General features: G+C 34.6%; 1 non-coding gene across 1 annotated transcript; it reads right to left on the reverse strand.

Annotated features, from left to right (window-relative positions):
- Positions 1–716: 716 nt before the first annotated feature.
- Positions 717–823, reverse strand: LOC139895131 (small nucleolar RNA R71). The gene has a single exon (XR_011775596.1). It is a non-coding gene; the product is annotated as a small nucleolar RNA R71 (small nucleolar RNA).
- Positions 824–17023: the final 16200 nt, after the last annotated feature.

A 17023-nucleotide genomic window follows, 5' to 3' on the forward strand; every position in this document is an offset into this window, starting at 1 on the left:
AGGATATTTAGTGAATGCACCGAGCAAAACGTTCACCACATTTCATACGTTCACCACCTGTAACTCGATCAAGACATCTAGCCAATATTGTCGCCGTTGATTTTTCTTTAGAATCATCATCTAGTCGACCGAATACTCCAATTCAAATATCTGATAATCCATTTTTTGAAGCCGACCTCACAATTGAGAACCCGGAGGATATTCAAGGACAATTCAGAGATCCTGAACCACTAATCATTCCTCCTAAACAACCAATCATTCAACCAGAGATTGTCGAGGAAGAAACCATTAAATCAGAATCCTCTAGTGATTCAGATTCAACAAATTCAATCATGGAAAATCAGGAACCTCTAAGTATGGAAGATCGAATGAGAGCCACACGCACTGGCTAAGGTCATGCCATTACTCAACCAAATATTAATGCACCAGATTATGAAATCAAAGGACAAATCCTACACATGGTAACTAATCAATGCCAATTAAGTGGTACACCAAAAGAAGATCCAAACGAACATCTTCGAACCTTTAATAGGATCTGTACTCTATTTAAAATCAGAGAAGTTGAGGATGAACAGATCTATCTCATGTTATTTCCCTAGACTTTAAAGGGAGAAGCCAAAGATTGGTTAGAATCGTTACCTGAAGGAGCGATTGATACATGGGATGTTTTAGTTGAGAAATTTCTTAAAAGATTCTTTCAGGCATCTAAAGCCGTGAGACTTCAAGGAGAAATTGTTACGTTCACGCAAAAGCCAAATGAAATATTATATGAGGCGTGGACAAGATTCGGAAAGTTGTTGAGAGGATGTCCTCAACATGGTTTAGATACTTATCAAATAGTGTAAATATTCTACCAAGGATGCGACGTTGCTACACGAAAGGACATCGACACAGCAGCTGGTGGATCCATTATGAAGAAAACCGCAACTGAAGCTCACAAAATTATTGATAACACAGCCTCCCACTCACATGAGTGGAATCAAGAAAAAGATATCTTTCGTTCATCTAAAGCGGCTAGAGCCGATTCTAGCCATGACTTTGATTCCATTTTCGCAAAGTTAGATGCTTTCGAGAGACGAATGGAAAAGATGACTAAAAATATTCACGCAATACGAATTAGTTGTGAGCGGTGTGGAGGACCACATTTGACAAAATATTGTCTCAGTATTGAACAAACAATGGAACAAAGAGAGAATGTTTCATACATGAATCAAAGGCCTGAAAATAATTATCAAAATAATTGTCAACCACCAAGACGAAACTACAATCAAAATCAGAATTATAACTGAAATGTTCCATACAACAACCAACAAGGTCCTAGCAATCAACAAGTATCTAATAATACTTACAACCAGCAAAGACCTATTTTTCCAAATAAATCACCACAAACCAATGATAAAAAGCCAAATTTAGAAGATATGATGTCGAAGCTAGTTGAATCTCAAATGCAGTTTTTCATATCTCAGAAACAAACTAATGAACAAAATGGTCAAGCATTTAGAAATCAACAAGCTTCTATACAAAATCTGGAACAAGAAGTAAGAAACCTAGCTAGGTTGATAGGTGAAAGAAAACCGGGGAGTCTACCTAGCGATACAAATGCTAACCCCCAAAATGAAATAGCTAAAGCCATTACCACAAGAAGTGGTATTACACTTAAACCACCTGAAATGCCTGTAATTTCTGATGACTCTATTCCTACTACACAGGCACCACAGCCTGAGCAAGAGAAGGAAACAGAGCCGGTAGTTGAAAAGGTTAATGAAGATAACACAGTTAAGGCAAAGCCTTATGTTAAACCATACCAACCACCACTTCCTTACCCGAGTAAAATGAGAAAAGTAAGACTTGAAGCCGAGCAATCCAAATTCTTGGATATGTTTAAACAAATAAATGTCAATCTTCCTTTCATTGATGTGATTTCAGGAATGCCAAGATATGCCAAATTCCTGAAAGATCTAATCACAAATAGAAAGAAAATGGAAGAACTCTCGGCTGTTACAATGAATGCTAATTTTTCCGCAGTGCTGTTGAACAAAATACTAGAAAAATTATCAGATCCAGGAAGTTTCACAATTCCATGTTTTCTGGGTAGTCTTAATTTAATAGAAGCATTGGCAGACTTAGGTGCTAGTATAAATTTAATGCCATATTCACTATACACTATGCTAGACCTAGGAGAATTGAAACTAACAAGAATAAGCATACAACTAGCCGATCGATCAGTAAATATCCTAGAGAATAATGGAGAACATGCTAGTTAAAGTTGATACTTTAGTATTTCCAGTAGACTTTGTTATTCTGGACATGGAGGAAGATTCTCGAGTTCCTCTTCTATTAGGAAGGCCATTCTTAAATACGGCTAACGCAATAATAGACGTGTTTGGTAAGAAACTGACCCTAAGTATAGAGGACGAGAGTGTTACCTTTTCTGTTGATAGAGCCATGCAACAACCGCAATCTGCAGATGATACATGTTATTATATTCAAACTATAGATTCACATGCAGAATTATTACAAGACTTTTCAGAATTACAAGGAACAGGAGAATGTTCTTTAGGAGAAGGAACGAAACCAATTGATGAAGCTAAAATGTTAGCCACACTTATGGCTAATGAATACGAACCAACAAAAGAAGAACTTCAAATGCTAAAAGAAGAAGACAGATATCGATACAAATCATCGATAGAAGAACTACTGATATTAGATTTAAATCCACTTCCAAACCATTTGGAATACGCTTATTTACATGGTGAATCTGAATTACCTGTAATAATCTCGTCTTCTCTTACAGAAAATGAAAAATCTCAACTCATTTCTGTGTTAAAAGCTTATAAACCAGCTATTGCATGGAAGATTCATGTCATTAAAGCAATATGTCCTTCGTAATTTACACACAAAATCCTTAGAAGGTCATAAAACATATGTGCAACGCCAACGAAGACTAAATCCTAATATGCAAGATGTTGTTAAGAAAGAAATTATTAAACTGCTAGATGCAGGTTTAATTTATCTAATCTCTGATAGTCCATGGGTAAGCCCAGTTCAATGTGTACCTAAGAAGGGTGGCATCACTGTCATCACAAATGAAAAAGATGAGCTTATTCCTACTAGGACTGTAACGGGATGGCGTGTTTGTATTGATTATAGAAAACTAAATGACGCCACCAGAAAAGATCACTTTCCCTTACCTTTCAATGATCAAATGTTGGAAAGGTTAGATAGGAATAGTTACTATTATTTTCTTGACGGTTTCTCCGGATACTTTCAAATTCCAATCGCACCCGAGGACCAAGAGAAAACCACGTTCACATACCCTTATGGTACTTTTGCTTACAAAGGCATGCCATTTGGACTTTGCAACGCCCCTGTAACCTTTCAAAGGTGCATGATGGCGATTTTTCACGACATGATAGAAGAATGCATGAAAGTTTTCATGGATGACTCTTCAGTCTTCGGTGATACTTTTGAAACATGTCTAGTTAATCTTGAATGAATGCTTATTAGATGCGAACAATCAAATCTAGTACTTAATTGGGAGAAATGCCATTTCATGGTTAAAGAAGGCATCGTTCTTGGTCATAAAATTTCAAAGGAAGGAATTGAAGTGGATAGAGCTAAAGTAGATGTAATTGCTAAACTTCCACATCCCACCAGTGTTAGAGGAGTTAGGAGTTTTCTAGGGCATGCCGGTTTTTACCGACGGTTCATATAAGATTTTTCTAAAATTGCCACTCCTATGAATAAACTTCTAGAAAAAGATGCTCCATTCATCTTTTCAGATGAATGCATCAATTCTTTTAATATTCTTAAAGAAAAACTCACTAATGCGCCAATCATGATAACTCCAAATTGGAATCTACCATTTGAACTCATGTGCGATGCAAGTGATTTTGCAATGGGAGCCGTTTTAGGACAAAGGATTGAAAAACGATTTCAACCTATCTATTACGCTAGTAAGACGTTACAAGGAACTCAAACGAATTACACAACTACTGAAAAAGAACTCCTTGCTATCGTCTTTGCAATTGACAAATTTCGTTCATATCTCGTTCTATAAAAAACGGTGGTCTATACCGATCATTCTACTTTTAGATACCTATTTTCAAAACAAGATGCCAAACCAAGATTAATCCGTTGGATCTTACTCTTACAAGAGTTCGATATTGAAATTCAAGACAAAAAGGGAGCAGAAAATCTTGCCGCTGATCATCTTTCTCGTCTTGAAAATCCTGAATTAGAAGATCTAAATGAATCAGCCATACAAGATAACTTTCCTGATGAATATCTCTTGAAAATCAATTATAATGAAATTTCATGGTTTGCAGACTTTGCAAACTACTTAGTATGTGGATTCCTTGAAAAGGGGTTGTCGTACCAAAAACGAAAGAAATTCTTTAGTGATATAAAACACTATTTTTGGGAAGATCCACACTTGTTTAAGAGATGTCCTGATGGAATAATACGCCGATGTGTATTCGGGGATGAAGCTAGTCAAATCTTAAACTATTGTCACATAGGACCAACAGGAGGGCATTATGGGCCTCAGCTCACAGCAAGGAAAGTCTACGATGCTGGATTCTATTGGCCTTCAATTTTCAAAGACACACAACTTCTTTGCAAATCCTGTGATGCATGTCAAAGGGCCGAAAAAATAAGTCAACGTGGTGAAATGCCACAAAATGTCATTCAAGTATGTGAAGTATTCGACGTTTGGGGTATTGACTTCATGGGTACATTTCCAAAATCTCATAATAATCTCTACATTCTCGTAGCCATTGATTATGTATCAAAATGGGCAGAAGCACAAGCTCTCCCAACTAATGATGCACGAGTTGTAGTCAACTTCTTAAAAGGTCTTTTTGCTAGGTTTGGAACACCGAAAGCTTTAATAGGTGATCGGGGTACTCATTTCTGTAATAATCAACTTGAGAAAGTTCTCAAAAGATATGGAGTGACTCATAAAATCTCAACCGCTTATCATCCACAAACAAGTGGACAAGTTGAAAATACCAACCGAGCATTAAAACATATTCTAGAGAAAACCGTAGGATCAAATCCAAAGGAATGGTCCATAAAATTGGAGGATGCACTCTGGGCTTTTAGAACAGCCTACAAAACTCCAATTAGTACCACACCTTTTAAACTCGTTTACGGAAAAGCATGCCACCTTCCAGTAGAAATTGAGCACAAAGCATTTTGGGCTTTGAAGACATGTAATCTTGATTTGCATGAAGCTGGCCATTTACGTTTAAGTCAACTAAACGAATTAAAAGAATTAAGACACGATGCATATGAAAATTCATTAATCTATTAGGAAAGAATGAAGAAATGGCATGATAAAAGAATCAGAAGTTCAAAAGAATTTAAAGAAGGAGACAGAGTCCTTCTTTTCAATTCAAGATTCAAGCTATTTCCTGAAAAATTGAAATCAAGATGGTCTGGACCATTTATAGTCAAATAAGTTTTCCCATACGGAACAATAGAGTTGATAAATTCAAATGGGATTGAATTTAAAGTTAATGGTCACAGAGTTAAACATTGCATACGTGATTCGATGGAAGTTGACAATGAAGTTAACCATAATTTCACCATCAAAGAAAACCCTCAGAATGAAAACATAAATATGTTTTCAACATGTGAAAAACCAAAAGTGGAAGATGGAGAGATTTCAAATTGGAGTGATGAAGAAGAATTTCTATATGAACCTCCCATTCCAAGAAACGAAGAAAAATATGAACAAGAAGTTCAAGTAGAAGTGAAAGAACCAAGAAAAGATCACCCGAAAAAGGTTAACAAACCAACTCTACTTACTAAAGTAGGAGACCCAGGTAAATTTATCATTTCTTGCTTGCTTAATGATGGTGCTATGTATAATGGGCTCGCAGATTTAGGAGCAAGTGTGAATGTTATGCCTCTTTCCTTATACAAAAGATTAGGTGTAGGTAAATTAAGACCAACCAGCATAGGTGTTCAATCATTTGACCTAACCATTAAACACCCGGTTGGAATAGCCAATAATTTATTTGTTAAAGTGGGAAGTTTGACCTTTGCTGCAAATTTCATAGTTATTAATATGGAGGAAGATCTTGATATTCCTCTAATTTTAGGTCGCCCATTTTTAGCAACCACCGAGGCGTTCTTTGATGTAAAAGAAGGTAGAATGACAATTAGGGATGGTGACAAATCGGTCACTTTTGTGAACCGAAAGTTTAAATCTCCACCAACCAAAACTGTTGAACCAATAAAAACGCCTAAGTGTGGGGAAGATGAAGAAACACCTAATGATGACCCGATAACAAAGAACCCCGTTGTTGATACGAAATTAGATGAACTCGTTTTTAACAGTTCAACGAAGAAACTTTATAAATGGATTCAAGATGCTAGGATTAAGGGGAACTTTAAGTTATGTAGCAGATTAGTATCCAATTTATCGCCTAAAGAAAAGGCGATGTTAATTGAATTTGTGAATGTTATAGAGGAAATCAACAAATAACTTGAAGCAAAAGTCAGAGATATGCAAGTTGTTGATGTTCCAATTGAAATTAACAATGAAGTTAATCACAAGTTCGACACCACAGCTAACTAAGTGTGAGGAGATTCAAATGATCTAAGAAATAATATAATGCTGTCTAGAGTTAGATTTTCTGTTTTCGTGTAGTTCTCGAAAATGGAATCCAAATGGCCATTCCCTAGCAGACCCTAAAGAACTAGTCTTCTCCCTCCATTCTGAATTTTTGTGTTTTTAGGTTTTACGAGATGAATAGTTCCTTTGATCTGAACCATGGTCTACTACTACATGCTATGATTACTAAACGTAATAATAACACTTTCCCGAGTGAACTGGTATCATTCATAAGAGGCAAAATGGACGAAGTAAGGAAAGAACTCAGGAAGAATCATAATAAGATACATTTTGGTAAAGAAAAATCAAAATCTGCAACAAAAAGAAGAGCACGACACCTTGAAAGATGTCATAAATGCGGAAAATGGTCACATGAAAGGAAATGTTCGAACAATCAAACACATTCCAATACCGAGTTTGTTACTTTATGCAGAGAAGGACCGTTCATATGTTTAGAAGACAAGTTATTGAAAAATCGAGGTTACGCTTATGTACCTATGGAAAACCAAATCGAACGACTCTCCTATGAGTCGACTAAAGCAGGTCTCTGAGAATTCTATCTCATAGGTAAGTATGTACAGTTTTTATTTTTTATTTATATTTATTGCTTTTAACCTTCTAATAATAAACGCTGAATCGTTCGCTATAAAGTAGTAAATTGATATTCAATAAAATTAGGTGTAATAAACCGAAATTATTGATATCATACAAAAATTTAATTCATCACTGCAAAATTTACCGTTTATTCATAAGGTATAAATATCTTTAATCAATCAATTCAAAATATTTCAGAAATTCGTCAGGAGTAAAACTAGGTAATATAGCCGAATTTACTTTACCCAAATGAGGGACGTATATTTTTGTTAATATTTGATTGATTAAAGTGGGATAAAAGACCAAAAAGACTTTCTATTTTTATTTTTACCTTGTTTTTAAAATTAATATATAACTATTTTATTTTAAATGAAAAATTGTAAAATTAATGTATATAAATAATTTTAATATCTATATGAAATTTTATGCATTTTAAATTTAAGTTTGATTTGAATTTAAAAACAAAATTTACTTTATTTCATTAAATTAAAAATTGATTTCAAAAATTCGTCATGAGTTAAACACTAGGTGATTGAACCGAAATTGCTTTACTCGAGGGCGGGATGAAAAATTTTTTTATCATTATTTTTAATCTTATTGATTTAAAGTATGCTAAAAACATTAAAAAAAAACTCAAAAATCTTTCCTTTTAAAACAATCGCTTTGAAATGGAAATTTTTAACATTTTGTAGAGGGACGAACTAGGTAAACGTACCGAAACGACCTCAATCTAAAAAGAAACAAAATTTTAAATTAATTAATTAATTGCTTTATAATTTAAAGGTTTAAAAAAAACAATTATACCCCATGCGATTGCATGGGGTTTGTACTGCCAAGCCATGCGATCGCATGGAGGCAGAAACCTGGTCAGAAACAAAAAGGCACGAGCTGTGCTCTCTGTCTTCACAAAACACACACACATTCACGAATACACTCCCAAAAACACCCCAAAAATCACCAATTTTCAACCAAAATTCACGAAATTTGTTACTACAATCCGCCATAATCATGCGTTTGTTCAGATTAGGGAGCAAAAAGGTAAAAATTTCACCCCTAAAACTCTTTAATTTTGAATTTATAGTGATTATGAACAATTTTTACCTAATTTAATTTTGATGATTTCTAGCTTAATTAAAGTTAAATTGATCATATATTATGCTTGAATAACCTAGATTGATGCTATTTGACATGATTTGAAGCCTTAAACTTCAAAATTTTAGGAAATCTAGGGTTTGTGTTCTTGAGCAATTTGGGGCTTTTTGATATAAACAGGTTATGGCCGATTTTTGTTGTGAATTATTGCTAAATTAAGTAGTGTAACATGTGTAGATTACTAAATGATCAAAACTTTGATCCTAAACATGATTTTTGAGCATCAAAGTGGACTTTTTAAGTCTAAAATTCATGAACTTGATTATTTTGATATGAATGCCATTTGAAACTTGTTTAATTGCTAGTAATGGTTATTTTAACATATTATTTGAGTTGAATGCTTATGAACTTTGTATACATTTTCATATATGCTTATTTGAAAAATTGTAAAATTGATAAAAATATGAAAATGAGTATAAGTTTAATATGGATTAAACATGTTGTTGTAATTGTTTTAAGTTGTTATTCTGCTAACACTAATGCATATTTGAATGCACAAATTTTGTGTTTAATGTGTTTTGCAGAGAAATACAGATACTGACGGTGCATCATCGTCTAGACAACCTGAACAAGAGCCACAGCCAGAGATGCCACCTGAGCCACAACAAGAGCAACAACATCATAATCAACACCTACCATATTATGAACCAAATCTACAATTTTTTACTGCCTACGTACAATTTCTGCCTCATCAGTTAATAATAAACTCAATAGTTCATGAACAGGAATTGCATCCCAATCTGAGATTTGAGCGAAGCTGGAGAGATTACCCAACGTACCAAAGTAACAAATTTAAGTTTTACACCAAAAATGTGGAAGTACCAAGGGTGATAGATTGGAGACCTTTGGAAGAAGTCAACCTAGCTAACTCAGTTAGGCTGTTACTAATCCAAAGGTATGGAAACTCTTCTTTTCCTGACTGGGAACGTTTGTTTACCATTCGTAGGCCTGTATATAAGGAATGGTGTGTTGAATTAATGAGTACTATAGCATTAAATAAGGATGTAGATAACGTAGAAGATAGGAGTTTTCTTAGATTTTTTACTTGGAGGTAGGATGTACAGGATGTCCATGCTGGACATGGCTAGGGATTTACAGATTTACACCCCCGCTGAATTATTATCACCTGATTTTACAGCTTTGATTCATGAAGGTGAGAGGGTAGATAGAGATTTTGACGCTAATGCCATATGGAGGCTTATGTCAAACTTTAATGAGTTTAGGCGGGGTGGAAGATACTCCTATTTAGATATTAACAAAGAAGAGCTTCGCGTAATTCATAGGTTTTTAGCGAACTAGATTACACAACGAGGTAAAAACAAGGAGAAAATGACCCTAAACGATTTATTCTACCTCAAGTGCATTCGAGACCCTAGAGGCTTTGTTAATATCCCCTAATGTGTTGGTTATTATCTGTCCAAAATGGTGGAAGGTATACAGGAGGGGGGAATAATAGGAGGAGGCATTTTTCTTACTCTCATTGGAGAGTATTTAGGTGTAGATATTGAACAAGGGGGTCCAATGATGGTGGTTCAGGAATAGGTCGAGAGTATAGGATTGCAGGTATATCAAGGTGCAAAGGTACTAAATCGGAGTCACAATAGGCCAATATCATATCGGGGCACCCATCCACAGATAGGGGTTCGGATGAGGAGATGGAGGAAGCAGATGACATTAGGATGTCATTAGGGATAGTTATACTGATGTTTATCAGTATATAGATGAGGTGGACATGAATAACCAGGCTAGGCATCGTCAGTATGAGCAGTGGAGAGCCGCAGATGAGTGTGAGCAATCCAGGCGATGCCAACACGATAGCTGGAAAGTTCATCAGCACCAGATCATGAGCCGACTGTCATATTAGGTACCACATAACTACATCCCGACTCGACCTGCATACTATCCACCACATCAGCCCGACATGCGACCACCCTTTGACCTATACGACCCCAACCAACCCAATCAGAACACCTATCACTAGCCATGGAACTCGAGCGATGACATGAACTGAAATCCATATCCAGATTGATACAGTTCCATTGGTGATTTCTTATCTTTTTATCATTTTTTAATGTTTAAACATATAATATTTTGATATTTTTATGTAATTTTTAACATTTTTATTATTGTGTTACTAATATTTCATATTTATAATTTAAAAGTGGGATATTAAGTCCCATTTCAAATTACCATGCATGTTTATATTTGTATTGTATGTATATTGTCAATTGTACACAACAGGGTAAAACAGCGAACTTTCAAAGACTGGCATTAAGTTCGACAAAAGCTATTAATTTTAACGACAAGATGCAAAATATATGTGAAATAACAACTGCAGGAATGAACAAATGAAGTGCACCATTTATCATTCAAACAAACAACAATATGTTTGGAAACTTTGATAAAATTTAATCATTTTTCTACGCTAATCACCCTCAATAATTTAAATTGTTACGGATTTCTTGCAAATGAGGGCATTGCACGATCTTAAGTGTGGGAAGGGATTAAATTCTTTCGTGTTTTAAACATTTGACTTATACACTTGGTTTAATAGCCACCGTTAAATTTTACTAGTAAAGCAGTAGTTATATTAGAATCTAGTGCTCTCTGATAATAAAGAACATCCCTAGTCCTATATACTGACTACCCACTTCTAGTAAAATTTTTAAAAATTTTCAAATAAATGAATTCAAAATCATGTTTATACATATTTATGAACGATAAAACTAGGTGTTAACACCGAAATTATTGGTACCTCGAAAAAGACATAAATTGAGAAACAACCCAAAACGCTTGAATTCATTTAAAATGGAATAGAAGAGAATAAAAAGGCAAAGAAAGAAAAATAAAAGCCAAGTGTGGGAAAAATTTATCAAGTTATTTAGAACATATATCACATATTTTTGTACAAATAATTGAAGATACTTTTGTTTTGGACAATATTAATCAGTTTTACTCAGTTTATTGTAATATAAATGGAATGTAAAAGGAAGTAAAGTCTTCCGAGAAAAAAGACACGCGCTTCTTGATTTAGGTCAGGAAGTTGTCATCCAGACCAGTTATAGAGTCTACGAAAAATGTTGAAAAGTTTTCTCGAAAATCAGCTGGAAATCCACGGACCTCAGCATCAAATAGGGTCACCATGTGGTCAGACTTATCCTATCCATAAGAGGATCTGTCTCGTACAATGGGGGGGCACCGTGCAAATTAGCTTATAAGACTAATAAATCATATCCCTAGAAAGGATAATCTCCTTAAAGATTAAAAATCAGCATTTAAGTCTGATATTACTCAATCCTTGAGATTGACTTTAAAGATTGAGAATTACAAACTCATGGAATTCGATGATATCTAAATTCGAACTTGAACGAGAAAATATTTTGATCAAATTACAAACCGATTTGTTTTCTGAAAACCTATTTTCAATGCGTTCATTACCATTGAACATAAAATCCTAGGAATTCACCTGGAATTCATTAGATCACCTGAACCAAATCGGGTGTCAACCGTAAGAACGGTGGTTGCATAGCATGGTCGAAGACAGGACCTTGTGCCAGATCGAAAAACTATAAGGTGATCTTTACTATTGCTCCTACAAAGGATAGTAATTGCATCCGACACGTTGTGGACCATGAACATCTACATGTCATTAGACATTTCCTTAACAGTTGCTTGTTCTACGCTTTTCTTTACAACCGGACGGTAGTTTACCAAAAGGTAATATACAGAGCAAGTATACTGGATGTGTTGCTTTCCTAATACAAGGTTAGCAAGTGGGTGACACAAAACCATAAGTTTTGAGCTAAAATTTTAAAATCTGAAACCCACAAAACCCACAAAAACATTTTGCAAACAACAGTGAAGGGTTATTCCGGAAAAATTATCTAGGGTAAAAGCTAGATTGAATTTTCTAAAGATCAAATGTTTTCATAAAGATCCAATTTCCTAAAGGATCTAAATTTTTATAGTCATGTGAGACTGTAAACCACATCGTTACTATCATTGTTCATACTGCCGTATCAAAATCACTGATGTACAAAGTGTGAAGAATAAAGAAGTGATTCAAGTATGTTTTTATTTCAAGTTCTATATTGCTTGAGGACAAGCAATGCTAAAGTATGGGAATATTTGATAATGCTAAAAATGAACATATATTTCATAGCATTATCCTTCAAGAAAGACAAGCTTTTATTTGCAATTATTCTATATACAAGTGATATTCATTTAAATAATAAAAGGTGAAGACAAAAGACAGATTCGACGATTTAAAGACGCAAATGACCAAAAACCTCAGACGTACAAGATACAATTCAAGTGGTTCAATTTATTGATAAGAAATGTCTAAAAGTTACAAGAGTACAAGCCGTGAAATGCAAAGTACAAGATATCTAAGCATACGCAAGGACGTTCGAAAATCCGGAACCGAGACCTGAACCGAATATCAACGCGCGACGCAACGGACCTAAAATTACAAGTCAACTATGCACGCGAATATAATATAATATATAAATAATTCTATAAATTATATATATATATATATATATATATATATATATATATATATATATATATATATATATATATATATATATATATTATATTTATATATTAAAATAAAAAAATCGGCAAACAAGAAAACAAAAGGATGTGAGCTGTCCCAGGTTACCATGCGATCGCATGGCCAGGAGGCATATATCCCATGCGATCGCATAGCCTCAAAATACTGGTCAGGTCCTATAAATAGCAATTGAATTCGGACGAGAGGAGTACACCATCATCAATCATCAAACTCTCTCTCAATTATATATTTATATTTTATAATTATAATTTTAATATTAAGTTAATAATAATAAGGTTATTATAGCGAATGTTTTAGGGTTTGTAAGTCAAAACTCTGTTCGTGTAACACTATGCGATTAATACTCATTGTAAGTTATGTTCAACCTTTTAAATTGATGTCTCGTAGCTAAGTTATTATTATGCTTATTTAAGCCGAAGTAATCGTGATGTTGGACTAAATATTAAGACGGGGTTATTGGGCTTTGGACCATAATTGGGGTTTGGACAAAAGACCGACACTTGTGGAAATTGGACTATGGGCTATTAATGGCTTTATATTAACTAAATGATATCTCGTTAATTTAATATAGAGATTTATAATTTGACGTGTTTATATATAACCACATACGCTTGACTGGGTACGGTGGGCGGGATATTTATAAACACTGATAATTATTCATTTGACCGGACACGAGGATGGATTAATAGTCACTGGACTCATTAAAACAGAGGTGGATTACATTCAAGGGTAATTGGTGTAATTGTTAATAAAGTATTAAAACCTTGCATTACACGCAGTCGATAACCTGGTGTATTCATTAAATAAAGTATTAAGACCTTGTTACAGTTGAAGTCCCCAATTAGTTGGAATATTTGACTTCGGGTATAAGGTTAATTTGCCGAAGACTCTCACACTTTATAATTATGACCGATGGACTATTATGGACAAAACCAGATGGACATATCGAATAATCCAGGACAAAGGACAATTAACCCTTGGTAATAAATTAAAATCAACACGTCAAACACTTTGATTACGGAAGTTTAAATAAGCATAATTCCTTTATTTTATATCTCATCGCGCTTTTATTTATCGTCATTTTATTTATCCTACTTTTATTTTATTGCACTTTTAATTATCGTACTTTTATTTTATTGCATTTTTATTTATCGTCATTTACTTTACGCTTCAAATTAAGTTATATTTAATATTTTGCATTAGGACTTAAAATCGACACGTCAAACTTAAAATCGACTTAATAATAATAATAGTACTACATATATATATATATATATATATATATATATATATATATATATATATATATATATATATATATATATATATATATATATATACGAATATAATTAATAAAAATATAGCGTTAAACTCAGTTGTATCCCTGTAGAACGAACCGAACTTACTAAAAACTACACTACTCTACGATTAGGTACACTGCCTATAAGTGTTGTAGCAAGGTTTATGTATATCCATTCAATAAATAAATAAATAACTTGTGTAAATTGTATCATATTTAATAGTATTTCGTAATAAAAATAATAGTATTTCGTATACACCTCTGCACACATCACCCTCCCGAATTAATCCAAAATATCAACTTAAGTGATTTTGATAATTTGTTTGAAGATGAGAAGAGTGAAGATTCTGTTGGTAAGGATAGTGTGAAAGAGGATGTGATTGTTGAATCCGAAGATGAATTGGTAACAGAATCTGAGAATGACGAAGAAGAAGACGTTGAGATTGTTATGCCTTCGCTTGAGCCATACTCGAATCCGTCACTCAACTTTAAGTGACTTTTTCAATTTGAGTAGTGAGGTGAAAAGGAAGAATTTAAATGATTTAGAAAAGGCGAGGAAGGTATACAAAGAGAAAGTAAAGGAAGTTGATGTGTTATCGGAAAGGAATAAGAGAATCCGACATGAGAAACTGCTCGTTGAGAAAGAAAGAAATGAAACTGAGTTGAAGAAGAAGAAGCTCCGAGCCAAGCAAGCCAAGGCCGAGGGATGGAATGAAATTAAGAAATGGTTTGTACGTGATAGGGTTAAGGTGAATAGAAATGTTGAGGAAGTGAAAGCCGTCAGAGTTGGTGGAAACAGAACGTTGTTAACCCTGATCTGAATAAGCCAGAGCTCGAGCCGAAGTTTGTCAGTTTCTATGAAAAAGGAAAGAGAGCCAAGAAGTATTCCAAGGGTAAAATTTTGAGCTGGGGTTACTTCAAAGAGATCAATTATTTTGCGATCAAGAGGGAAGGAGGAGTTGATTATATGGCAAGACCGAGTCACTTCAAAACTCTACCTTACTTCGAGATTATGCAACTTCCGAAGCTGAAGATGTTGAAAGCTGAAGATAGTGACCTTTCCAGGTGGTTTAAGAGAAAACTCAGGTATGAGTATAAAACAGGGAAATGGGATATCTTTAAGTCAACAGCCTCCAGGTTCTCCATGCACCCAACAAAGTTAAATTTAAAAGGTGGACCTGTTCGCGTTGTTAAGTTCCGTCCAGCTAAGTACATGAAACAATCTCCACTGATGCCCTTACCCAAGGATATTTGTAAGAACTTCAGATGGTGGTTTTATGATGAGTTGTCGGAGGAAGCAGTGATCCTGACTACAATTGAGAAAGAATATGGGAGCATACAGTTTGACAATGTGAGGATTCTAGATCCTATGTGGCTGAGGAACTTATCGAGATTTGATGTGGAGACACTTCACCGCCATCACATTACGTTCAGAGATGATCGAAAAGAGGAAGCAATGAGATATCAACGTGTGATCGATGTCTATCATGTCTACCTCAACAGAGAAAGTGATGCTCAAAGCTCAAACCAAGTTCAAGCCAGCTGATCTATGTCAGATACTGTATTGCTTGTTTGTATTTTGTTTTTGATGATGTATTTATGCGAGAGAGAGAATCTGGATATGTAATTGATGTTAAACTCATGTTACTTTTGGACTTTTATGTATTTCACGAAATTTTACTTTATTGTAATCGATGTTCTAGGTCCTAGGGGGAGTTGTTGATGCATTTTCTATAAGTCCCTAGACATCTATCTTACATTTGTTACTAGTACTTCAGTTTATGGGCTACCATGATCGCTCGTTATTATCCTATCTTTGTTTATATGTGGTTACAGGTACTGCAGGAACGCAAGAAGGATGTTTGACTATATTAGACTCAGTCAGACGTACGAGTGAAGGCTCACTCGTACGGCTGATAGGCTCATACGCACGGTTGAGCTGAGCTGAGTCACAAACCTAATCTGAGTATATACACACGAGTGAGTGATCACCCGTACGGTTGAGGAAGCCCACTCGTACGAGTGATGGTTGACTCGCACGGTTGAGTCAACAGCAGGGGTATATAAGTGTTATGTTCTTTATTTTAGGTTAAGCCTGTCATTACACACACATCACTCAGATCTGGTAGCCTTATCCGATTCTCTCTCAACCCAAATCACTCAATGTCATACCCCGTCCTAATCCGTCTGGACGAAGTCACCAACATTTGGTTCCATTGCGATGATCGACTCCAAAAAAAATGCCTTTACAATTAGCAAATGCACAGCAGAAGATTTCTTTCATACCTAAGAATAAACATTCTTTCAAGTGTCAGCCAAAAGGTTGGTGAGTTCATAGGTTTATCGTAAACAATAAAATTCATCATTTTGATAGACCACAAGATGTAAATCCTGCATGGTACAAATGGGCCCGAATCCTATACCCACCTGTAATGTACATGCGATATCTTTTAAATACAGTACACCTTTCTCGTGTACGAAATCCTTTTTCATAAATCTTAGTACACCTATCTCGTGTACAAAATATAACATACACATAACCTGTGTATAAAATCATTCTCTCGATACATAACATTCATATCAATTGGTGGCAATTATCATGTCCACATAATTCAATGGTGGCAATTATCATATCCACATAATTCAATGGTGGCAATTATCATGTCCACATAATTCAACAATAATCCGCAGAACTTCTGTCTGCATAATATTTCATTCGAGGAATGTTTTACTTGTGTCTATCTCGTCAAACATTTATAAAAGTATTTCATGT

This window comes from Rutidosis leptorrhynchoides, chromosome 2 (genome assembly GCF_046630445.1).
Source record: "Rutidosis leptorrhynchoides isolate AG116_Rl617_1_P2 chromosome 2, CSIRO_AGI_Rlap_v1, whole genome shotgun sequence".
Lineage (NCBI taxonomy): Eukaryota > Viridiplantae > Streptophyta > Magnoliopsida > Asterales > Asteraceae > Rutidosis > Rutidosis leptorrhynchoides.